The following is a 23,448-nucleotide window of genomic DNA, read 5'->3' as shown; positions in this document are numbered from 1 at the left end:
GAATGAGCAGGCTTATATGTACAAAAGGAATTTTAAATCATTCTAGCTTGATCAAGTCACGTACATTTATGCCTTCTTAATCTGAACTGATAAATTCCCTCTTTATCTTAACACCAGTCAAGGTAACAGATATTTTCCTTTTATTTTTATTAATGACTTCAAATTGAGCATTCATCTATTTTCTTCTTTGTCAGGACCACATACCAACTATTTTTTTTTTTTAAACAGAAACTGTCATCCTGCATTTCAAAAGCTCAAGTGCCATGTTTTCAGGCAAAATATCATTATAATTAGTGATTAGAGATTGTTAAAAACAAATGTGATAGAGATCAAATTATAAACTTTAGGAAAACCACATTTCCTAACCCAAGTAAGTTCAATCACAACAGTCACAATTCACATTTCAGCAGACTTAATATATAAGACAATACAAGACTTAAAATAAAAAATGCCAAGTTTCAGCCAAGGTTCTAAATCCCCCAAGTAAAAAGCTTAGCTGTGTCCATGTAGAGAAATAAAAATTGCAGGGTCTAAAATATCTTCATTTGATCTGTACAATCTCAGCAATTCTAGAAAAGCATGGACCACTTTTAAACCTTAACTACCAACAGTGTTTGGACAGGTTCTTTGAAATTTCTCAAAGAAATAGAAATAATATCAAAAAACTTTTAGGCAAAAGTTTCAAATGCATGCATTTCCTATGATATCCCTAGATAAATGATGTAATTTTAATTTCTTTTCTTGGTACTTAAGTTTTTGGGGGTTTACTATTAGAAAGTAACTTAGAGCTGAAATTTTCAATATATTAATTTCCTGTAGCATGAGGCTTCAAATAATAATATTTTATAAATAATTTTCACACCAAGAAAAGATTTGCTCCCATTTCTCTCAAGATTAATTTTTCATCTTCTAGCTCACCATCCTTAACCGCTTTACTGCTCTTCCCCAACCTTGCATGTTTACCAAATATCAGTATTTGTGGGAATGTTTTCATATCTCTTAAGCCTTTAAATCCTCTTGTCTATTATTGCACCAATCTATTGCAGTTGTGTACACAGTAAGTCCACAAAGGAGCTTTCCAAAAGGAAAACATTTCTCTAAGAGGACAGGGGGCCTTCCAACTAGTAAATTTTATTTCTCTCACCACATTCTTCCTTCTTTAAAACCCTTTATGTCCCCTATGACTCGAAGAAGATCATTTAGACTATTATCCAATGTCCTGCATAGTTCTCGATGATACAAACAGGAAATGATACCTAATCTCAACACCCTTAAATCCTTTCCCAATAGATCTTAGAAGTCTAAATCTAATATACTATGTTTTCTTAGTAATAAATATCAACGACATTATTTCATAACATTTCTCTCACACAAGAAATAATTGGGATTTGAATTTTCTGTCTTCACAACACATTTTACCAGTGTCTGAAAACTAATATGATAACAGCTGCAGGCTTACCTGGCTTGTAGATTTTGTTTTTCAGCCAGCACAAAGAACTACAAATACTGTTAATATGAGAAAAGAAAAATACAAAATTTGAAGAAAACACTTTGAATCCCAATTCCATCTCTTCCAGCTAGTGCAGGGAGGATAGACTCTCATGATTATCAATAATGTGAATAGCAAAGAAATTCAATTGTACATATTTCTTCTCACATTTGGCATCAGTACGTGTGAGGTTTTATTTGGTTTTTCATCTGATTTGTAAGATTTTTTTCATCTAGATAAGAAACAGGAATCCTGGATCAATTAGAAGTATTAACACAATAGAATAAAGGAAGACTTGACCCACTCAGCAGTTACAAATCATGTGGAGAAAAGCCAATACTGAGGAGAAAGCTGAAGTCTTCATGAACAACAGGACAATAAACACAAGGTCTCACGCCCTCTGAAGAGGAAAATTCTCAGGAAGGGAATCCACACAGCAGCTCCAACTTTTTTAATGAAGGTGATCTGCAGTCTTTGAAACCTTTGTTGCTATAAAGTCTCCTAACTATTTGCTCTGCCACAGTGTTTATGCAATAAATACTGATATCTCTAAGGGTTTCTTACAGCATACAGAAGCCATTTTTTACTACCTTTCTGCACAGAACCACTACTATTAATGATTCTCTATTCAAATAAGAGACATTTTTTTTATTTTACATAGCTAAGCTACGAATCAAATGAAATTCTAGTAATAAAAAATTGGAAATGTCTAGTAATTTGTATTTGCTTTGACCTCAGCATGATCTATCTTAACTACCCATGTTTACAATACTTTCTGTTTGGCCACCTACTGATTTCACTGATTTCCTAAATTATGCAGTTTAAAAAAAATCTTCTATTTTGTAGCTCATTCTACCTGCAATCTTTTTAACCTCCTTTAACCCTGAGACTCCAAAGACATCAAGAAAATACAAAACCCCAGGAATTGAATTCTGAAGGAAATATCTGAACTAAACAAAACAGAGAAGTGATTTCCAGTTCTTGAATGAAGGAACAGTGAAAGCTCCAGAAAGCAAAGAGCTCAGTTAAAAAAATTTCAAGATAAAATATTATTTCAGGTGGTTTTGCATTAGAAATACTGGTTTACAAATAGTTTACAGTCATCTATAATGTTTTTATTTCTCTGATGAATATCTCAAAAGTATTGCTAATTTTTCATGGCCATTGAACAGTTCTCAACAGGAACCAGTCAAAATACTCTGAAGCATCACCAAACTCTGCCACCAGGAGCTCTGCTGCACTCTGTCTAGCAAATTATCTCAAAGTGGAGAAATAAGAGTAATGCACAAACACCAAATAAGACCTAACCATCATTCATATCAACTGTCTCCCACTTGGCCTAAGTAAGACCCTCTAAACACCAACTGGGGAACAATTTATAGCAGCACTTTGCTTTTGGTAGAAAAATGCTTGATATTTTTTGATACGGCACCATTAAAATATTATAGCATACCCATACTTTAAATTCACAACCCCAAAAGAGCTTGCCATTATGCTATAACAGAAGTCATTAACATACTAACAAGGCAGCAAGAATACTACAGGGAAAATAAAATTTGACATTGTTATCAGCTTCATAAAGTACATCAAAGAGCACAGATGGAATGGCTGCTCCTGTCAGTGCATTCACATGTCCCCATTTATTACTCTTTTCACAGCCTTTCCTACAGTATTTCTTCTATAGTTCTTAGCTCAAATCAGAGATCAGCAAGCAAGGTACACCATGAATTCACAAATTTATCTCTCTGTTGATGCAAGAATGATATTGCAGAGAGTCTGCCTGGCTTGGAGTCATGATTCTTCACAGCAGCTTGTGCAGTGCTATGCTTTGCATCTGTATCAGTGCTGGTGCTACACCAGCATTTTGACTGCTGTTTAGCAGTGCTCACACACCATCAGGGCTCTCCCTCTAGCTCCACACTATTCAAATCCAGGAGGCTGGGATTGTATCTATAGTGCGTTTGCTGCTGTTGTGATGATGTTAGGTTGATTTTGGTGTGAGGAAATTTTTGTTGTTGCTGCAAACATAATTCATGAAAAGCATGTAATGAAATTAAATATTGTTGATTATTCGTAAATGTGTGTTTCTAAGAGATGAGAAGTAGAATGAACTGGATACAGGTGAGGTGGGGGGCACATATAGGAAACCATATTTTAAAAGAGGCACAGGATGTGTGGGAGCCAGGAGTGAGGCAAAATGTGGGAGAAACAACTCTGCAGATACCAGGTCAGTGAAGAAGTAGGAGGACGTGCTTCAGGTTCAGCAGCAGAAATTCCCTCCCAGACCAAGATGAGACTACATGGATCTGTTCTGAAGGACAGCAGCCTGTGGAAAAGACCAACACAGGAACAGTTAGTGACGAACTAAACATCCCAGGAAGGACTCCTTCCTGAAGAAGGGGAAAATTTTCCCCAAATCAAGACTGTTTTGCCCATAATGGTAATCGTAAGGGACCTTCCTGCCTTAATCTCAACCCACAAGATTTTCCATCTTATTTTCTTCCTCTATGTGACTGAGGACGTGGAATGAGAGAGAGGCTGGATGGGTATCTGACAACAAGCCAAGATCAACCCAACACAATTTATTAGGGTACAGACTTCTCAATCCCAAATCTTCACTGTGACATTAGTCCATGTAGCCTGTGTGCATATTATCTGACTATAAACAGTTATGAGAAATATAACAGCAAGAAACTGTTGCCATTCCACATTTATTTTCCACTCACAGTTTGAATAATAATTTCACTCTGCCATGAACATAGTTTCAAAGGTCTAAATGTCACCAGTGTTCTTTAGAAATAGTGATATTGAATTTCAGTATCTTTCACTTCATCCATCAGTAGAAAGTAATATTTTGTCAGTAATTTAAGCAATTCTAATTTACAAAATCCATGTTCTTAATGTGTGTCAGTCAGGCATCGTAATTGTAAAATCAGTTTTCACCAGAACCATCAGTTTAATATAATGAATAATATTGCAGAAAGGCAGCATAAGGCACAGAAGAAAATTGAGTGGTAAAGGTGAGGAAAATTTTGAGATTCCCAACTTACTGAAAGACAAGTGAATGTTTAGTACCATATCAGTTACGGAAATATTTGGGCATATACAATACATATACTGTTTATTATTGTCATGGTTTGAGCCTGGCACAGAGCCAGTGCCCCCATGAAAATGCCCCACCCTGGTGTCTGCTGTGAGATGTGACCAGGAATAAGCAAAACAGGCTCCAACTTAAACATAAATAACACTTTATTACCTAAAACTACAGGAAAAAATAGGAAAGACTATAAGGAAAAGAGAAAAAAAAATTGAAAACCTTACAAAAACCACTTTTCCTCCTCCCCACTCCCTGACTTCCCAATCCAATACATTCTCTCAAAAATACCAACTGCCCAGTCCGGCACGACACTTTAGTATACTCAAACATCAGTTCATGAAGAGGGAAAGGAGTCCTTCTTGTTCCATAGGCTTCTCGTGGAGACACACTGAGACCCTCGTGTGCTTCCCTGTCACTCCGGCACCGCCCGGAAAGTCCATTTGCCGTTTGTGACACGTTCCTTCCATGCTCAGTGCTCTCACCACCGAGACATGGCCAGAGCTGCTTTTAGGGTGGTCTTTCAAGGATGCCTTGTCTCACTCCAAAAAGGCACAGTCTCTGCTTTTGGGACAACTGTCCCCCCATATATTTCCAACCCCCTGGGGCCGGGGGGTCCTCACAAATGAACCCTCCTGGTTTTGAGGCACTGCCTCCCCCTAAATGCAGTCTGTGTCACAGGAACAACTGAGTCCATGGCTACAAGAAAAGTCCAGCTAAAAGGCCACTCCAAATCATCTCTCCCCATCCAACATCTCCACAATCTCCGGGCCAAAGTCTTTATCTCATATCATCTCTCATCTCCCTTCTTATTCAGCTTCGAGGAGGATTAGCATTTTTGTAAGGCCCCAATCATGCAAGAAAGGGTTAAAAGTTTTCAGTCTCTGTCTGTCGGACGGCTCCCACGCACGCTGCCCACACGCTGCCGCTGCGGCCGGGCAGTCCTCCCCCCCTTCTCGCTGGCTGCTCTCCTGCTCTCCTGGGGGGGGGGGGGGGGGGGGGGGGGGGTGGCTGGCTGCCCGATGTCTCTTGGGGCTCCCCCACCCTTCCATCCTCGAAGCCCCCTCTGTCCAGGCCCTGGCCCCAGGCCTCACCGCATGGCTGTCCCCTCCCCCGCCCAGCAGCAGCGGGCCGGGCGGGGGAGAGAGATCTGACCTCCTCGCCCGACGAGTCCCAAAGAGGAAATGCCAGGGCAGTGCCCTGCTTTTAACCCCTGTGTATTCTCGGAGGTGTGTCCAAACCCCACTGGCTACACCAGGTGTCAGTATGAAACTCAAAACCTTCATTGGTTTGACCACAGCTTCCCAGAATTCCCACTCCTTCCGGGTCAAACCATGACAATCCACCCTTCACCTCCGAGAATACACTTTCTAAAATTATCAACAGGACTACAAAACACTTCTACACAACAATACCTTAGATTCACTATGACTATTTATCTACCTTAACTTAGTACATGCTTTCCTTATTCTTCTTGGTCTCATCTCACAGCTTTACCTCATCATTCTCCCGTGATTCGATTCCCGGTCAGGGAACCAAAAAATGTCATGGTTTGAGCCTGGCACAGAGCCAGTGCCCCCATGAAAATGCCCCACCCTGGTGTCTGCTGTGAGATGTGACCAGGAATAAGCAAAACAGGCTCCAACTTAAACATAAATAACACTTTATTACCTAAAACTACAGGAAAAAATAGGAAAGACTATAAGGAAAAGAGAAAAAAAAATTGAAAACCTTACAAAAACCACTTTTCCTCCTCCCCACTCCCTGACTTCCCAATCCAATACATTCTCTCAAAAATACCAACTGCCCAGTCCGGCACGACACTTTAGTATACTCAAACATCAGTTCATGAAGAGGGAAAGGAGTCCTTCTTGTTCCATAGGCTTCTCGTGGAGACACACTGAGACCCTCGTGTGCTTCCCTGTCACTCCGGCACCGCCCGGAAAGTCCATTTGCCGTTTGTGACACGTTCCTTCCATGCTCAGTGCTCTCACCACCGAGACATGGCCAGAGCTGCTTTTAGGGTGGTCTTTCAAGGATGCCTTGTCTCACTCCAAAAAGGCACAGTCTCTGCTTTTGGGACAACTGTCCCCCCCATATATTTCCAACCCCCTGGGGCCGGGGGGTCCTCACAAATGAACCCTCCTGGTTTTGAGGCACTGCCTCCCCCTAAATGCAGTCTGTGTCACAGGAACAACTGAGTCCATGGCTACAAGAAAAGTCCAGCTAAAAGGCCACTCCAAATCATCTCTCCCCATCCAATCATCTCCACAATCTCCGGGCCAAAGTCTTTATCTCATATCATCTCTCATCTCCCTTCTTATTCAGCTTCGAGGAGGATTAGCATTTTTGTAAGGCCCCAATCATGCAAGAAAGGGTTAAAAGTTTTCAGTCTCTGTCTGTCGGACGGCTCCCACGCACGCTGCCCACACGCTGCCGCTGCGGCCGGGCAGTCCTCCCCCCCTTCTCGCTGGCTGCTCTCCTGCTCTCCTGGGGGGGGGAAGGGGGGGGGGGGGGGGTGGCTGGCTGCCCGATGTCTCTTGGGGCTCCCCACCCTTCCATCCTCGAAGCCCCCTCTGTCCAGGCCCTGGCCCCAGGCCTCACCGCATGGCTGTCCCCTCCCCCGCCCAGCAGCAGCGGGCCGGGCGGGGGAGAGAGATCTGACCTCCTCGCCCGACGAGTCCCAAAGAGGAAATGCCAGGGCAGTGCCCTGCTTTTAACCCCTGTGTATTCTCGGAGGTGTGTCCAAACCCCACTGGCTACACCAGGTGTCAGTATGAAACTCAAAACCTTCATTGGTTTGACCACAGCTTCCCAGAATTCCCACTCCTTCCGGGTCAAACCATGACAATTATACCTGTTTTGTACTTAATCAAATATCCTAAAAGAGGAAAATTAAAAGGAGAAAAAAATGAAAAAAAAATGCCGAAATTAGTACTGTATTTCTAGCCTGTATATGTTATATTATTATAGTATATGATGCAATACATGTCATTTAAATTCTAACCTATAATTTATAGAAACAACACAGAAGTAAGCATACATAGTTCAATAAGAGCAATCATTACCTTATTGTACAAAATTTATTTACAAACTAAAGTTCAAGAGAATTGCAGGAGGATAAGAAGGCTCTGGGAAAGCACCCAGCATAAGCAACTTTCTCAATGTGTTTTTTGTTGCTTTATGTGCAGGAAAAGTCACTGAAATATGTCACCAAAATGTTCTTCACCCAGATCAAGCCATTATATGTATTCACCTTGTATTCAGAGGTATTTGTACTGAGGTAAATTTATGGTAAGTTTAAATAGTTTTAAAATATAGCCTCACCTTCAAATTGAAAAGTATCTCAAAACAGATATGAGAGCATTACATATTAAATGAGAGTTTAAAAAAGATGGGAAAAGTCATCTTTACGGTATTATAATAGCAATTTTATTTCAGTGGGCCAATAAGTCTTGCAAATACATGTTTGTGCACTCAAAACTGGTGCCTTAGTAAATGAGCATAATGTAGTTTAGAATGGGATTTTGTATCTCTATAGTATAATCCTAGGGCTAATCCTAAATCTTATAACTGCTTAAAATACTGTACGTGGTTTTAATAGAAAATAGCCATTTAACTCACTTTAATAGCTGACAGCCCAAAAAGGTTCTTGCTTATCTCCTGAAAAATTGAAACAGTGACAGTATATGGAAGCTCCTTTTCTATATCTCCTAGATGACTCAACATGAATTCAATTCAGATCATCCTTGTCAGTCAAACAGGAAAGTAAAAAAAGTATCCACATGCCTATACCCAGTAAAGAAAAAACATTTCCACAGAAATCAGTAACTGATCTGCTCCCAATTCCTAAAAATTATGGTGAAAGCAAGAAGACCAAACAACATACAAAAATACTCAATGGCTAATACTAATGTACTAAATAAAGTAGAAACTACATAATCAGGTGAACATCTTGGCTCGTATTATTTATTACTGCCAGGAGAGTACTGCCTGGAAAATCCCTGATTGGACAATATATTCTTTCCTGCAGACAAATCTGGCAGTTTATGACCACACTTTAGTGAAGTTCTTCTTTTTTAAGACCTTTTTTAAGACCTCTCCCTTTTTTAAATAGGAACAGCTCTTTTGCATGCCTCAATTTACTCTGTATTGGTCTGAAGAAAACAGAATATGGGAAGCACAGCTTCTTATGTGTTTCAGTCTTACCTTGGAAATTATAGTGACAAACTTTCTTAAACAATGACACAGAATGTCATCGGACTAAGTTATTATTGAGTTGCATATTTTATTATACATGTATCTATTTTACATTGGCTTAATTAGGTCTTCAAAAGAAAGTTATTCTCTACCTTCACAATTGAAGAGAACTCATTAAAATACAGTGCATATCATTAGCCTGTATGGAGCAAAATCACTAATGCAGAAAACACTTCTCTTTTGCTATTCACTTTGACATTTTGATCACAAATGTGGAAAGTAACCATAACTCACTTTTTCTCCTCGTTCCTTATTTAAGAGCAACATAAAAAGTACAATACTTTGTCAAGAAGGACTACTTCTACATGAACTCTAATATGTGGTATATTTATCATATTTTACTTGCTTAAAAACTGAAGGAACAAACCCAGAATATTTCATCACTGATTGAGGAAATCTGTTGTATAGCGTCCCTCCTTGCAATACTTTATTTAGTTCTATCATTATTTCTCTGTGAAGTTATTACACAAAGGTAATTGTACAACTACCAGTAAGTTCATTAAAAAAAAACAAACAAAAACAAAAAAAAACCATAATACCAACACATTCCCAAGTAAAACAGAAAGCTATGCATTACTATAAACTGCAGGTATAGTAAGGTAGGTATATTTAGCAAGTTCCTGAAAATCATTCCCAGTATATGTCGACCATAGCCATTTATCCAAACTGTCAAAATATTACAAGAGTTAGGAAGATAAGAAAAATTTATTTAATTTCAAAGAAAAAAATAACATTGATTTTAGTCATAGATTCTTTTCTATCAATTCTACATGCTCAAATCTTTATCAGAAAATAGTCTTAAAAACTATAGCTTTGAAACAATCTTTCATTAAGTTTGTACTATTTTCTTAATTGTATAAAACCTTTAAATCTATTTGTAGTTTCTCCCCACTTAAGAAATGTATAATTCCTGCATCAATATTAACCCAAAACATTAAAAATATTAACCAAGCAGACAAAATGTACTTTTTAATACAGATACTCTTTTGTCCCCTCTGAACCCTGGACTACACAGGGACAAGTTCCTTCCATGTAAAGAAAGACCAGAAACCCTTTTGAATCTCTTGGGCTAAGCTTTAGGCTATGTCCAGGAGTGTGCTTGCACACATCACCTTCCTACACTCTCTCCTCCAGGTGAAACAGGACCCAGTCCTGCTTCAGCATCTATATCATAGTAGCAGAGTGCCATGTTGCTAAAGCTCTAGAAGAAATGGAGAATACTAGCCTGATCATGCCTGTCTTTAATGCAACTTCTTAGTTTGTGAAAAAAAAGTTCTTTTGAAACATCTTCTTTCACTCTCTCTGTCCAAATGCCAGGTAATAAGGCAAAAAATTTAAAAATCAAAAATCTTTAAAACACATGCTCAAATTTCTAGTTTAAAATAAACAAATTTTACTGTCAGACTGCAAATTTTTATACTTTTAAGTCCACTCTTCTATCAAACAGTTATCAAAAATAGTGTCTATTTTATTTCTTTTTTACTGATAATCAAATGCGAAATTTCATATTGAGCATGTGGATTAGAATTTGTGTTGTTGCTGTGTCTCTTGCCTAGGGATGACAGGTGAGATGAGCCCTCAGGGGCCAAGAGGGAAAATGCATCAGACTTTAGTCAAAACTCCAGGCAACTCGCTTGAACTCTGAGTACCTCAGCTTAACGAGTAGCTAAAACAGAATTAAAGCTCCCAAAAATATACAACAAAAATAATATATAAGAATCAAAACATATTTACTTTTCATGACAGATCAAATTACTACAGTCTGTTAAAAGTATGTTTCCTCAGTCAGTGAAATTTGAAGTTTCATTGACAGCTGCACCAAACTGGGACAACAAAAAATGTTATGGCCACGTATGGTCTTCAAGCAGACCTAATGGGTTATTTTGAATGCATACTGGAACTGGAAAACAAGGTTTTCAACTATTTTTGGAATGCATTTGAGTTAACCTTTTTGTTCCACTTGCTGACTATTATTGTCCTTCTCATGGTAACACAAAGTGCCCGGCAAAACTACTCACATAATAAATATAGACTACCTATGACCCTAATATATCTATTAGACTGTAAAATGGCCTTTTCTGTCAGTTTGGCTGAAAGTATTTGGGTCAAGTGCAATGTGGCAAAATAGGAAATATATTTTCTTTTTTCCTTGCTCTATCAGGAAGGTGAAAGTTATATTGCTACTTTTTACCCTGGAACAGGCCTCTTTCCCTGTCAATCTAGCATAAACTTCAGTAAAAAAGAAAATGGAGCTACACATTTAAAAGAGAAAAAAGTCAAGGACAGATTTATTTTGTATCACTTAAAGCATGACAGGAATAATTGAGTGAGTTATTTTTCTCTTTGGTGAGAAGACAAAAATGTATAAAATCCATCATTCAGAGTGAAACACTACCCCCACTCAACTGCTTACAGATGTTATTAGAAACCATAAAGTCAAAATCACATGTCTGAAAATCTATTTTAAAAAAAATTTGTGAACTTGTGAAGAGCATATATTAATTACACAACTTGCCTTGGCAGGACTAGAAATTTTATATTAGTCTATCAAGAGCAATTTTTTTTTTGTTTGGCCTAAAACTTGTTTTAGACTTCTTTAGTTAGTAATTATATATAACACTAACAGACCAGAACTGTGTAATGAAATGTTATTGAAGAAAATCGAAGGAATTATAGCATTGTATTTTACTTGTGTGAAGAGGTATAACACATAAAAAAGAATTCTGAAATACTTGCTTCAAAAATGAACAATTTACAACTTGATTAATAATTTGGAAAGTACATTATAGATGCATTTCGTAAAGTGCATTTATACCTAGCTAATTTAAAAGCCATTGCTTAAAGCAGTCCCAAGATGCCCATCACCATCAACACATGAATACTAAATAGTCAGGCACTTTTGTTCATAGCTGGAGTTTTGTACATCAGGCAAGAAAAGCTTTTTAATAAAGCAACCCTGTCTGATTCAGAATGGCCCCCAAATGCTATCCAAAATGATGGCTCAGCCTTCATTACATTAGGAAAATACAAGAACTCACACACAGAATATTGCAGTCTGACATCTTAATGCAGCTGATTCCTGCACAGTGCCACAGCTGTAGCTCCAGGGCCTGAATTCCCCCATTGTTGGCACCGAGTCCTTTGCCAGACTGGCACAGTGCTGGCCAGCTGGTGACACAGGAGCTGGACCAGAGCCCACAGGATGCTCCCCGCTGCCAGCTCCCTAGAGGACACCGCCAGAGAAGCCAGCCCGGGAGAAAGGGGCTGCCACCACAGCCCAGACCAGCAGCCCGTGGCACAGCAGTGACCTGGCAGCAGGAGCTGCCACCACTGCCTCCTCCATTTCATCCCCTTCGACAGCGGCAGCCCACCTGCCCGGGCCAGACAGAGCACACAGGGACAGGCACAGGCAGTGGGAAGAGAGACTGAAGGGAGAAAAAGGCAGGGTAAACCTTAATGAAGTGTTTGTAACATTCTTGTTCAAACAAGGTCGCAGCATCAGGCAGGAAGCAATGCTGCATGGCAAAGGCTGTATCTTCTCCTCTGCTCCAGGAGAATCATCAATATAAGACAGACTCTTAAAAGCCTTTACATGGAGGCTGGCCTTTCCTGCAAAATTTGCTCAAAATTCCTCAAACCTGAAGCATAGGCATATATATATACACCTATATATATATATACACACACATATATGTGTATACATGTGTGTGTATATATATATATAGTCATCTACCTACCCACACCCCTGTAGGTACAGGTATACATAGAGAGTGTTCCTATTCCTGCAGAACAAGGGAGGAAGATCAAATTTTTCATCCATCAGTGAAAGAGATAATTGGAAGTACTTACATTGGCTGCATATACATTTCTATAGGGGGACGAGTTTTCTTAACCCAACTTCACTGCCCTGGATTACCAGCAACAAACTCAGATCAGGGACAGAGCATAACTATTAGAAAAAAAAAAGTATTTAAAGGGTTCACCTGAAGGGCTAAAGAAGCCAAAGAGTAGGATCAAATCCTGATAGTCTCTAACCTTGCAGAAGTTTGAGGCACTTTGCCTGCCCTAGCATCTCAGTCTTGAGTCATCTCATGAGACTGACAAGCCCTCCTTTCTCTCTCAGTTACACATAATTCAAGGTTTTTTGCTTAATAGTTTGCTGTATCCAAGCTCAGGATAAGTAATAACCAGTCAATCTCAAAAGGTTTCAAGGTTTAATTCAGAGAAACATCTGAAGGGCCTAATATCCCTTCCAGCCTAATGAGCTGAGTAGCTCAAGAAAATCAGGTCTTTGTTGACATTTCCAGTAACTTGTTTTTAACAAGGATTGAAACAGTAAAACAGCTTCTCCTGTTGTTTCAATATTTCTTTATATTTTCCTAAGGAAATTTAGACAAAATACACAAGGGATTTGAAGGGGGGCATAGGGAACAGAGGGGGAGGATGGACATGATGAATAGCAGAGAATTAAATTAAAGGAACAAAATTTAAAAGTACCTCAAGTTTTAATCAAAATATTCAAAGGTTTTTAGGTAGCTAGCTAGTTATCCATGGTTTCCAATTTTGTTGTCAATTTTTTTCCCCAAAAGCTTTAATCAAGAGAGAAGAAACCATCTGACATTGTATCATAAAAATATCACACTTTGGCAAAGATGTGTGATCTCTTCTTCAGTGTTGTTTTACTTGAAATGTGATTGTTTAAGCTACCAAGCCAGGCAAAGTCTGAGTAATTGACCTGGGGTAACACAATCCTTGTCTACAAAGAGTATTTATTTTCCATAGGTCACAGCCTGATATGTAAGGTCGCTTTAGTTTCAAGTATGGACTTAAGACAGCCAGATGTGTCACTCATTTGCTATATGCAACCTTGAAATTCAGTCACAGGTTCTTATAATAAGCAAAGATTCTGTTCAAATACACATGTAAGCTTTTTAGAACAATATTTCTTAATGTACATTAAGTTTTAGGTCTTTGCAAAGTGTCATCCTGAGTGATTTCCGAATCATGCGATAGAATTGCTCATTGCCCACATACCTGCATCTTTGATAATTCTACTCCTCCAGAGTTAACTTCTGTTAATAACTTCTGTTATTATACTTCTGTTTAATAACCAGTTTTATTCCTGTTCTCTGTGCAGTGGTTGTCCTCTGCAGCCATGGCATTACATCACCCTATGAGACAGTTAAGGTAAAAACACATTCTGGAACAGATTGTTCCCTGCTGCAACTCCTCTAAAGCCAACTCATTTTCATCGAGGGTGAACTCAGATCAGTCTTTTAAGATGAACTCTTCGGTATTTATTGAAGGCAATCCAAATTTCAAAAAAATTCTCATGAAAAATTTTAATGTACTGTTTCAAGACAGGAATGGTGTATTTACAGTATTAGTTTGATCTAAATCATACAACAGCTTCTCAATTTTCCAAGACACAATTATCTTTTAAGTACCTGAAGTGAAAAGTCATAGCAAAGACTTCCTGAGTTGATTTAATAAATAAATAATAGGCCTAGGTCTCCAGTTCTTAAGTAGGGCTTGTATTTGGTTTTTACCTGTAGTTTAGAGAGTATGGAAAATTTACAAGTATTACTTTATCAAACATTAAACTAGTTATTCTTACTTTTCTCTTAAGCATAATATCCTTTTTCCATTACTTCTCATTTTGCCTTGTGTTGCTTATTTTTTTTGACATCTGAATACAGAGGAAAGTAGCTATTCCAATTGTATTTTAATATTTTATGGTTTGGAGGTTTTCTCTGTGTCTTAATCTGTCTCTGTCTAGGCTAGGGGATTGCATTAGTATCAAGAACACAGAAACAGCTAAAGTTCTGTGAGAGTCACATCAAATATAATACCAATAGCTGAATATAATACAATTATAATACCAATAGCCAAAAATGTTTTGACATTTTATGTAATGTCAAAAAATGAACCATGCCACTCCACTTGAATTAGAAGAAGTATGCACATAGTCTCACAACATCCACCATATTTTGATCCACAGTATATTTAGTATTTCAATGAGCCAACAAGGAGGTGATAATCACACAAATTGTAAACAGACACAAGATTGCATTCTTCTCTGACAGAACATAAAAATAACAGGACAAGTATTAAAACCCAAGGAAGGACTAGCATGATGCAGTTAAAATTGTGTATATTATTAGAATGGTTTTCATCTTGAAAGCCAGATGGTCTATCCCCAATAAGGCAGAATTTTTTTTTTAAATATTCTCTTTAATATTGGTCTGGCCTCACTTTGAATGTTGCATACAGTACTGGGGCCCACAATTAAGAAATGACATCAAGGTACTTGAACTCATGTAGAGGAGAGCAACAAAGTTAATGAAAGAGTGAGAAGGAATGACCAAGCAGGCTGAAGACACTGGCTTTGCTGGCTTTGGAGAAAAGGAGGGTGAGGGGTGACCTCTGTTCTCCCTACAGCTTACTGAGGAGGGGAAGTGGACAGGAGGGTCCTGAGCACTTTCTCTGGTATCAAGACACATGGGAAGGGTTCAAAGCAATGTCAGGGGAGGTTCAGACTTGGCATTATGAAACATTTTTCACTGAGAGTGTGGTCAAACTGTGGAGCAGGTTTCCTAGTGTGGTGATCAATACCTCAAACCTGTTAGTGTAGGAGAAGTATTTGGACAATATCCTTAATATACTTTAGCTTTTGGTCAGCCCTGAAGTGGTCAGGCAGATGGAGTAGATGATACTGTATGTCCCTTCCAACTGGAACTATTTTACACTTTTCAATTCTGGATCTTAAAATTTTCAAAACCACATAGAACAAGACAGCCATCTCCTGCTAACCTGCGTTCAAAAAGGGTTTTACCCATTAAACAGGTAGGACTTGACCCATTTTTATGAAGCAAAGAATATTACAGATCCCTTTTCACACAATAAAATTGCAAGAGCTGAATATTACCTTTTCACCTCAGTCATTTTCCCAAACATGCTGCAATCCTGGGTCTGCCAAATTTGTCTCCTCCTTGTACTGTTCCCAATGCAACTTGCCCCAGAAGATGGACACAAGATTCAATGTATTGGTACTGGTCTGGCAGAGGAGTGGGGAACTATGAGGCAAAATTCCCTTTACTCTCTCAGCTAATTCTACTTCTTAGTCATGTTGCAAAGGGTATGAATCAACTTTAAACAGAAAAGGTCCTTACACTTTGGAAAACATCCAGGTGATATCCACTACTTGTGTCCCACACTCTTTAAAACAGAGACTTGAATAAAACACCACTATTTCAGACAAGCTATGCCTGACCAGAAAAAGCTCCATTTTGGCCACCTGTTCCTGTCCTTGATGATTATCAACAGTAAGCACCTAAGAATAAAAATTGAGCAAACATAAAAATACATTTCCTGAATAGTCTCACAGCCCTTCACTTCTGAAGGAAACTCTGGTTCTGTCCAGTGAGAGAGTGTATTCCAATACCTTCTTTAACAAAACCCAAACCAAGAGAGACTGAATTGTGCTAGCCAGAATTAATAACTGTGTTGTTGAGGTAACAAAAGGTAATGGTCAATGTACCCTCTATATTGTACAGTCTCTAACCATTTTTACCCTCAGTCACGCTGCTTCTGGATCTCCATAGCTTATGTTTACATTAAATCAGGAACCCAACAGAATTGCATACCCATTGTAACAACTGATTGTTTTATTTATTTGTCTAATTCAGTGGAAGAAAATATACTTTTTAGCGCATCTGAGTAAGGCTAAAAATTTTTAAGAACACATCAAAATATGTTTTTTTCCTTGAAAAGAACACACCACTAATAGTGGTGAAAACACTTTGCAATTATGGATAGACTAGGTATTAGTTATTTGGTACAACCTTAAAAGTGAACACTCTCCAGGAAGAGAAACGACTCCCTGATACTAAGTCACATGCATCTTAGGAACTTGGCTTGAATTTTGTACTAAAGTTGCACAAGTAATTATCATAGATCTTAACAAGGCTACCACTTTGTATGTATAAATAAAATATTCAGACTCGCTACACATAGCATTATTTGGGCATATGTCAAAGTTCCTGACTGCAATTGGCTGATTACAGTATGATTTTAGATACCATAGCATCAGTTTTTAATTTTGTCACTTGTCTGCTGTGCCAAAGTCACTCACAGGAGAAGAATGTACAATTAAAACTTCTGCAATATGTATCAAGTGGGAAGAATGCTAATAATGTGCATGTCACAGAGTAGACTAGGTCAGCCTTTGGACTATATTTTTCCTGAATTTAATTGCTCTGCAACAAGGTTTCATTGCTTTCCTCCCACAACATCTAAATGCAGTCACCTGTGACAAAGAACGAGTTCACTCCCACAGAAAAAGAAAGAAAAGGAAGGAAATAAAATTAATGTTGCTGTATACACAAGACACTTGTACACGGTCATGAAATCAAGGTAATGAAAATGCAAAAAACCTGGCATTGTCCCTGCCTTGTACCTTAAATATTCCACAGTGTGCTTTTACACTTCTTCATCTGACACCCAGCCTAGTAGGAGTTGAGGAACTAGATGAGAACAGCACTCAGTAATTTCTAAAGTCTCTGCCTTCATAGCTGAAAAAAACACTTCAATACACCACAGGAGAATAGTTTAAGAAGTCTAACTCAGAATGCTTATTACCCTTTAACCCACACAGCAGATTTCCTCTCTGCATATTTCTTTCATGGCACTACCACTCCTGAAGGGGCAAAAGAGAGCTTGTGAACCCAGAAAGGCCAGAATACTTTTGTGATTTGTGCTTACTCAAAGTACTTGTAGCTTTGCTTTTGAAGAGGCTGCATGGCAGAGTTTATCAGCATCGAGAGAAGTCCATGTGTTCAGGCCAATTGAAAGTGAAGATATTTTTGAAAATATAAAGTTACAATTCCTTCAGAGATGCTTGAGTATTTCCATCTCTGCTTAATAAAGTGTCAATTACAGGCAGCGACAGCATCTCCTGAGCATGTTTTGATAATGTAGAAACATCAGAGCATGCCACAATACACTCCTGTAACAATATTTAAACATATACCTTAAGAACAGGTTGTTCTATTCATTCCAGGCTCCAGCTTGAAGATCCCTCTTTTTCCTCCAAGGACTGCATGCTTAATTGAAGTAGCAGCAAAACTCACAGGAAGAAAATGTGACCCAAGGTCTCAGTCTTAAGTATGACACTGGCTCTGATCAATCACTAGATCTGAAGAAGAATCCCCAGGGCAATGACTCTCCAGATGTACCATTAATTGCTTGTTGAAAGAGAAGATAGACACCAACATGTCTCTAACTGAGCTGGTGACAAACAAGCAGAACAAAAACATGCATATGAGAAAACCCTTCATATTAAGAAAATTGGAAGTGCTTTTTTTCTGGCTTGTCATGCTACAATCTGAAAATAATGCACCTTTACAAGCCCTGACTTATACTGAATGTGCCGTGCCTATAAAATGCTTATCACAAAAAAACCCAAAAAAAACCACAAAAAAACACACATATATTTCAAAAGAGTATTTCTAGGATTAAAGTGCATGTAATGAATTTCTGAATTTGTGATGATGGTATCTCCTTTCCACAATTACTAATTCTCTTGTTCTACTTCAGCTTTTTGATACTTAGGTAAACAAAAGCAGTGTTGCCCTTCCTTTTTTTTCACTTGGTTATTTATTAGTTAAACCAGAAATGCCATAAGAATCTTTCCTAATAAATTATTTGATAATCAAAGGCTTAGACCATCTTAAGTACTCAGGTAGCAATGGAAAATACTTCAGGGATTGTGTTTAGATTGTCTAGAATATATTCTTATTACCCTTAGATGTGCTCCATTTTTATATCTTTAAAACAAATAACTTTTTTTTAAAGTCCCTGGTTATGAGTAAGACAGGAGGAGAAGCCAACCAAGAGCTTATGGGTCAGGATTTAAGGAAGGACAGGAAAGAGTGGGGAGACTGCTACAGGCTGACTGCACGTGGAGACTGAGCAGGTGATGCTGTGCGGCAGATAGGAACAGCCTTACACTCACGGTCCCTGGTCTAAATGGGGGACTTCAGCCACATCAACATTTACTAGAAGGACAACAGAGCAGGACACAAGCAATCCAGTAAAGAAGAATTTGGATGGTGGTGAAGACATGGAGGCCCAGAGAAGTGGTGAATGACCCATCTGTGCAAAGGCAGCAGGGTTGGAACTAGATGACCTTTAAGGGCACCTCTAACCCAAGCCTTTCTATGATTCTGTGACACATAAAAAAGTCACTGGTGGGTATAGCTGCTGTGGAATAACAACAGAATTTAATGTTTGTGAGAAAGGCATCGCAGTGCCAGCAGATCAACAGGTCACTACCATTGCTAGAAATAATGTTTTTGAAAAAATTGTTCATCTTCTTTTTCATTGATCATCACCTTATCATCATAGCAGAAAAGCAGATGGCAATACCCCTGAAGAGATCTCTCGTGATCCTGATGAAAAAGACTTGAAATAGCAAAGGAGAAATCAACATTAAGAATTGTATGTGCTAAAAGCAAACTTCTAGTACTCTATACTATTCTTCACTAGACTTAGAAAAGCTAATTTCCGTTTTCAAGTATTTTTAATGTCATCCATTATCATTTTGGGATAGCATAACTACAGCCAACACTACATGAGAAACATAAAATGAAAACATAATATTTTCTTTTCTAACTAGAACAATAAGAAGAATTGTTCTTCCATTGCTGCAGTATCCCAAAGTCATGAAAAAATAGTAGGTTCCAAAAGCTGAGATCCACCAGGAGCAAACTTCTCATTTTAAGTTCTGACTTCCACTAAGGTTGAATTCTTTCTCAGAAATTCAATACTACCCATATTTTCCTATTGAGCTCTGACTTGAAAATGTTCAACGTTGTCATCTTATCATAAAAGTTATATACCTTCTTGGTGATTTCTCATGGGCAACTCCTCACAGCACTGACTCCTACTTCACAGCAGAGCCTACAAACGCCAGCTCTCTTCTCCACCCACTCTTTTATAGCACTCATCCTTATTGGACACAGCTGTGGCCTATTGAGGGCAGGCCTGTTCCTAATCTTTGGTAATTAATACAGCTGCAACTCTTCAGGGGTGAGATTGCCTTCTGCACTACCTCTATTCTCTTGCATTCTATCCCCCCACAACTCAACAGATTATTTTGCATAAAAATACCTTCAGATTATCTCCTAACCAGCTTCTCAGAATTTAATCATCAAGTATTTAGTAATTTACTTAATGTTTTGCCATGATAAAAGTTAACTTTTTTCATTAGATTCCATTATTTTTTATACCTACTGCACCTGGAAAACCCACTAAAATGAGCTCAATTCTCCTTACTATAAAACTGAGCTGTCTGCCAAACCTGTTTCAGAGATAATAATTTGCTAGATTTATAGTGAGTCTGTTCTAAATCGATCTAATTTGAGTATCTTGAGAATAAAGGTTGGAAGACCTTTTATGATTAAAGCACCAATTTTAACAATTTATGTGTGGTGTCTTTTTTTCAAATAAACTCCTTTGGAACTGCAGTTGTTCATTGGTTTGCATCAGCTCCATAACTTGGGGAAGGGGTTGGTACAGTATCAGTTAGTTATCCTTACATTTGTCTTTGGAAATTGCTAGAACCACTACAACTTTTTTTGTGATATTCTAAATATTCCTAATCAGTGTAGAAAAAAAGCCTCTATTTCATAACAATAGTATGTAGTACATAGGAAAAGTACATAGTACATGGGGAGGAAAAATTACTTAGAGTTGCTTTTTAAGAAAGAGATCTCCAAATTACATCAGAACTGCTACAGGTCAGTTCTTTTCTCCAGTTGTGGAAAGGCAACAGCTCTTTTTTTATTGCTGCTGTAGAGAGACAGCTAAACAGACGATGCCATGTGCCTGTGGCAAAACTGAGAGGAGTTGTTTGGCAGGGAGTGGATCAGGAAACAGGAATGATACTACAAAGCGATAGCACTCTGGGTGAATTATCTTCCCAGGATTGCTGTGCAGCCTCACTTTGTCAGGGACTTAATTCTGCAAGGTACTGAGGATTTCAGGGGCTGATTCAGCAAAATACTGTGGCATCAAATATGTCTTTAAATGTATCTATACAAAATCCCAATTGTAATATTATGCAAATCTTTAAACCAGTTTAATCACCAGAAAGCATCTACAAAAGTCATGTTGTTGCACATAATCTCAGTACACAAAGGCACCAGACTGTAAGATTATGACACCTGCACAAATACTCAAAAAACCACTCTGCAGGACAAAGCAGTCTGAACTATTTTCCACACTGTGTCTGAAAATACCACCACAATGAGATCAAGTACTCTTATACTATACTCCACTGTCCACTATAAGCAAGACATGAGGTAACAACATCAACTAGTCAAGAGAAAAATGAAGCAATGCAAAACAAACTCTTGAAGTGTGCAAATCAAGGCTTTGCCTTGCCTTGATGCTTAGATCCTTGCTCCACAACCACAGTCATATTGCAGTGAACGATGCCTGCAGGCATGTTAACTATGCCCCAGGGCCCTTCAGGATCACTAACCATTAAAATTCAAAAGACTGCATCTGCAGCCACTCAACAGAGAAAGAAGGCACCAAATGCAGATGCCCTGAATGCTGACCATATGTAATGTTGATGATGTACCCAAACCCAGAAAAAGCAAAGCAGTTGTGGGGCTTGTGTGAGCAGCCACCTAGCAAGGCTACTCTTGTGAGTGTACATGGCTTAGTTGAACAGAAGGCTGCTTAATTTCCTATTCTAAAAAGCAAAATACTTACTAATCATTGGTGACATATCATCTGCCACCATCTAAGAGCATCCTGCTTAAATGAGGATATACATTCACTTCCAAGTGGGGAGACAGAGGATAGACTCATAGCATTCAAGGGTTTCAGACAGGGCCAGGATAGTGAGTGAGTTATCTGTAATGAAGAAACTGAAGTTCATGGGGGTTTTAAGAACAGGCAGAACTAGAAAATGATTTCAATGTTTCTCTTTTTTCTCCTCATCTCCTGTCATAAGCAAAGAAATAAAAATACTTAACTCTGCCCCATGTATTTCGCTGAGGAATGGGTGAAATGTAACAGACCAACTTTAGAGAAAATCTGTTGCAAAATAAATCACCTCGAACAGAGAGGATGCAAACAAGAGGCTTCAGTATGAAACACTGATAACAGGATCCTGGTACTTGTTTACTCTTAAAGCTTATCAAAGTTATTCAGGGTCTCCAGCTCTTACTGAAAATTGAATTATTTCTTCTCAGAAAGTATAAACAGGAATGAAATCTGTCAAACAATTTGCTCATTTACATTTCCACAGTTCTTCAGTAATTACTTTCTAACTCAAAATAAAAGGGCTTTTAGGTCATGACTTGAGCAAGTTTTTTGTTGGCTGAAGAGATGATGAATGGATGGATGAAGCTCTTGTACAATGATCTGCTGTTGGAAAATCTAAACCACAATACCTAACTTTAAGAGTGGCAAAATTGCTGTGCATTCTCCATATTTCCAGACTCACAGTCAGTGCCCAAGATATGGTGACAGACATGTTTGACTGTCTTCATGTGCATCAACCTGTTCTTTATTTCAGAGGTATAAATCTTGGTAATATGGACACATATTACCCTGGTAGCTCTTCAAAAAGTTTTCTTAAATTTCAAAAGCCAGAAAAATTTGCCACGAGGCCTCAGTCAAAATGGTTCCCACAACCCACACTGTACCACAACATCTACAGTACCAATATATCCCATGTAAAGTCAACCAAGATACACCTGTATGACCTCCAGCCAAACCTTGCAGCCTGAGCAGGGATGGGTTATTATTATTTATCCTACATTTGTTTTGTATTATGGGAGGTATTTTTACAAAGATCCTTCAGATAGTCTACTAAGATCTTTCTTCTAAAATAGGTATAAGAAAGACCTAGCAAAAAACCTAGAAAGACAGAGAGTGTATCCCTAATGATGTAATACGTTACCACTTCCATTTTGCTAGATAAACATATCCAGCAATTTCTAATATCAAACCACTCAGCACATATTTCTATCACTGTTCCTTTCACTCAGATGGCCTTTTTTAAAATAAAAAAATCCACATATAACAGGTTTACAAGGGAAGAAACAAGAAAATAAATATCTCATTTTTACCAACAAGATTTGTTAGTTCATGAATAGTTCATGACACTACTCACCTTCCAATGTCAATAGTAGAAGACGAGTGTATGTTTTTCAGAGTCATATGATATACTTTTTTTTTCCTAGAGCATAACTCATAAGAAGCCCTACTAATAAATAATTTGGAGCTGAATTTCCCTCCAGTGAAATTGTGTTCTGAATACTGAGTGCCTCAGAAATTGGGGTTTATTTCTTTTCATTTAAGAAACATGTCATTTTTCAGAAGGCAAAAATTCATCTCTTCACCTTACAATCTTTTAAAAACACAAGACTACAGAGGAGAAAGAAAATGCTCTTGGGGTGACCTCACATTCTGGTGCATTAACAGTGAGCACAGTCAATACAGGGAACTATTCTTAGTTAGTAGCAAATTTGCAAGCATCAGCTGAGGAACAAAGAGACATGCTCCTCTTTAACAGAGGCACTGA

At 38.3% G+C, this 23,448-nt stretch overlaps 1 long non-coding RNA gene across 2 annotated transcripts; it reads right to left on the bottom strand.

Moving 5' to 3' along the window:
• Positions 1 to 2,582: 2,582 nt before the first annotated feature.
• Positions 2,583 to 19,815, bottom strand: LOC135443255 (uncharacterized). Of its 2 annotated transcripts, XR_010438918.1 has the most exons (4): positions 19,745 to 19,792; positions 19,238 to 19,307; positions 17,875 to 18,131; positions 2,583 to 3,815 (listed from the first exon to the last, which is right to left on the bottom strand). It is a non-coding gene; the product is annotated as an uncharacterized LOC135443255 (long non-coding RNA). The 2 variants fall into 2 exon arrangements; XR_010438917.1 differs by lacking the exon at positions 19,238 to 19,307 and having other exon boundaries at positions 19,745 to 19,815.
• Positions 19,816 to 23,448: the final 3,633 nt, after the last annotated feature.

The sequence above is a fragment of the Zonotrichia leucophrys genome, chromosome 2 (assembly GCF_028769735.1).
Source record: "Zonotrichia leucophrys gambelii isolate GWCS_2022_RI chromosome 2, RI_Zleu_2.0, whole genome shotgun sequence".
Taxonomy (NCBI): domain Eukaryota; kingdom Metazoa; phylum Chordata; class Aves; order Passeriformes; family Passerellidae; genus Zonotrichia; species Zonotrichia leucophrys.
This window is presented reverse-complemented; position numbering and strand designations above follow the sequence as displayed.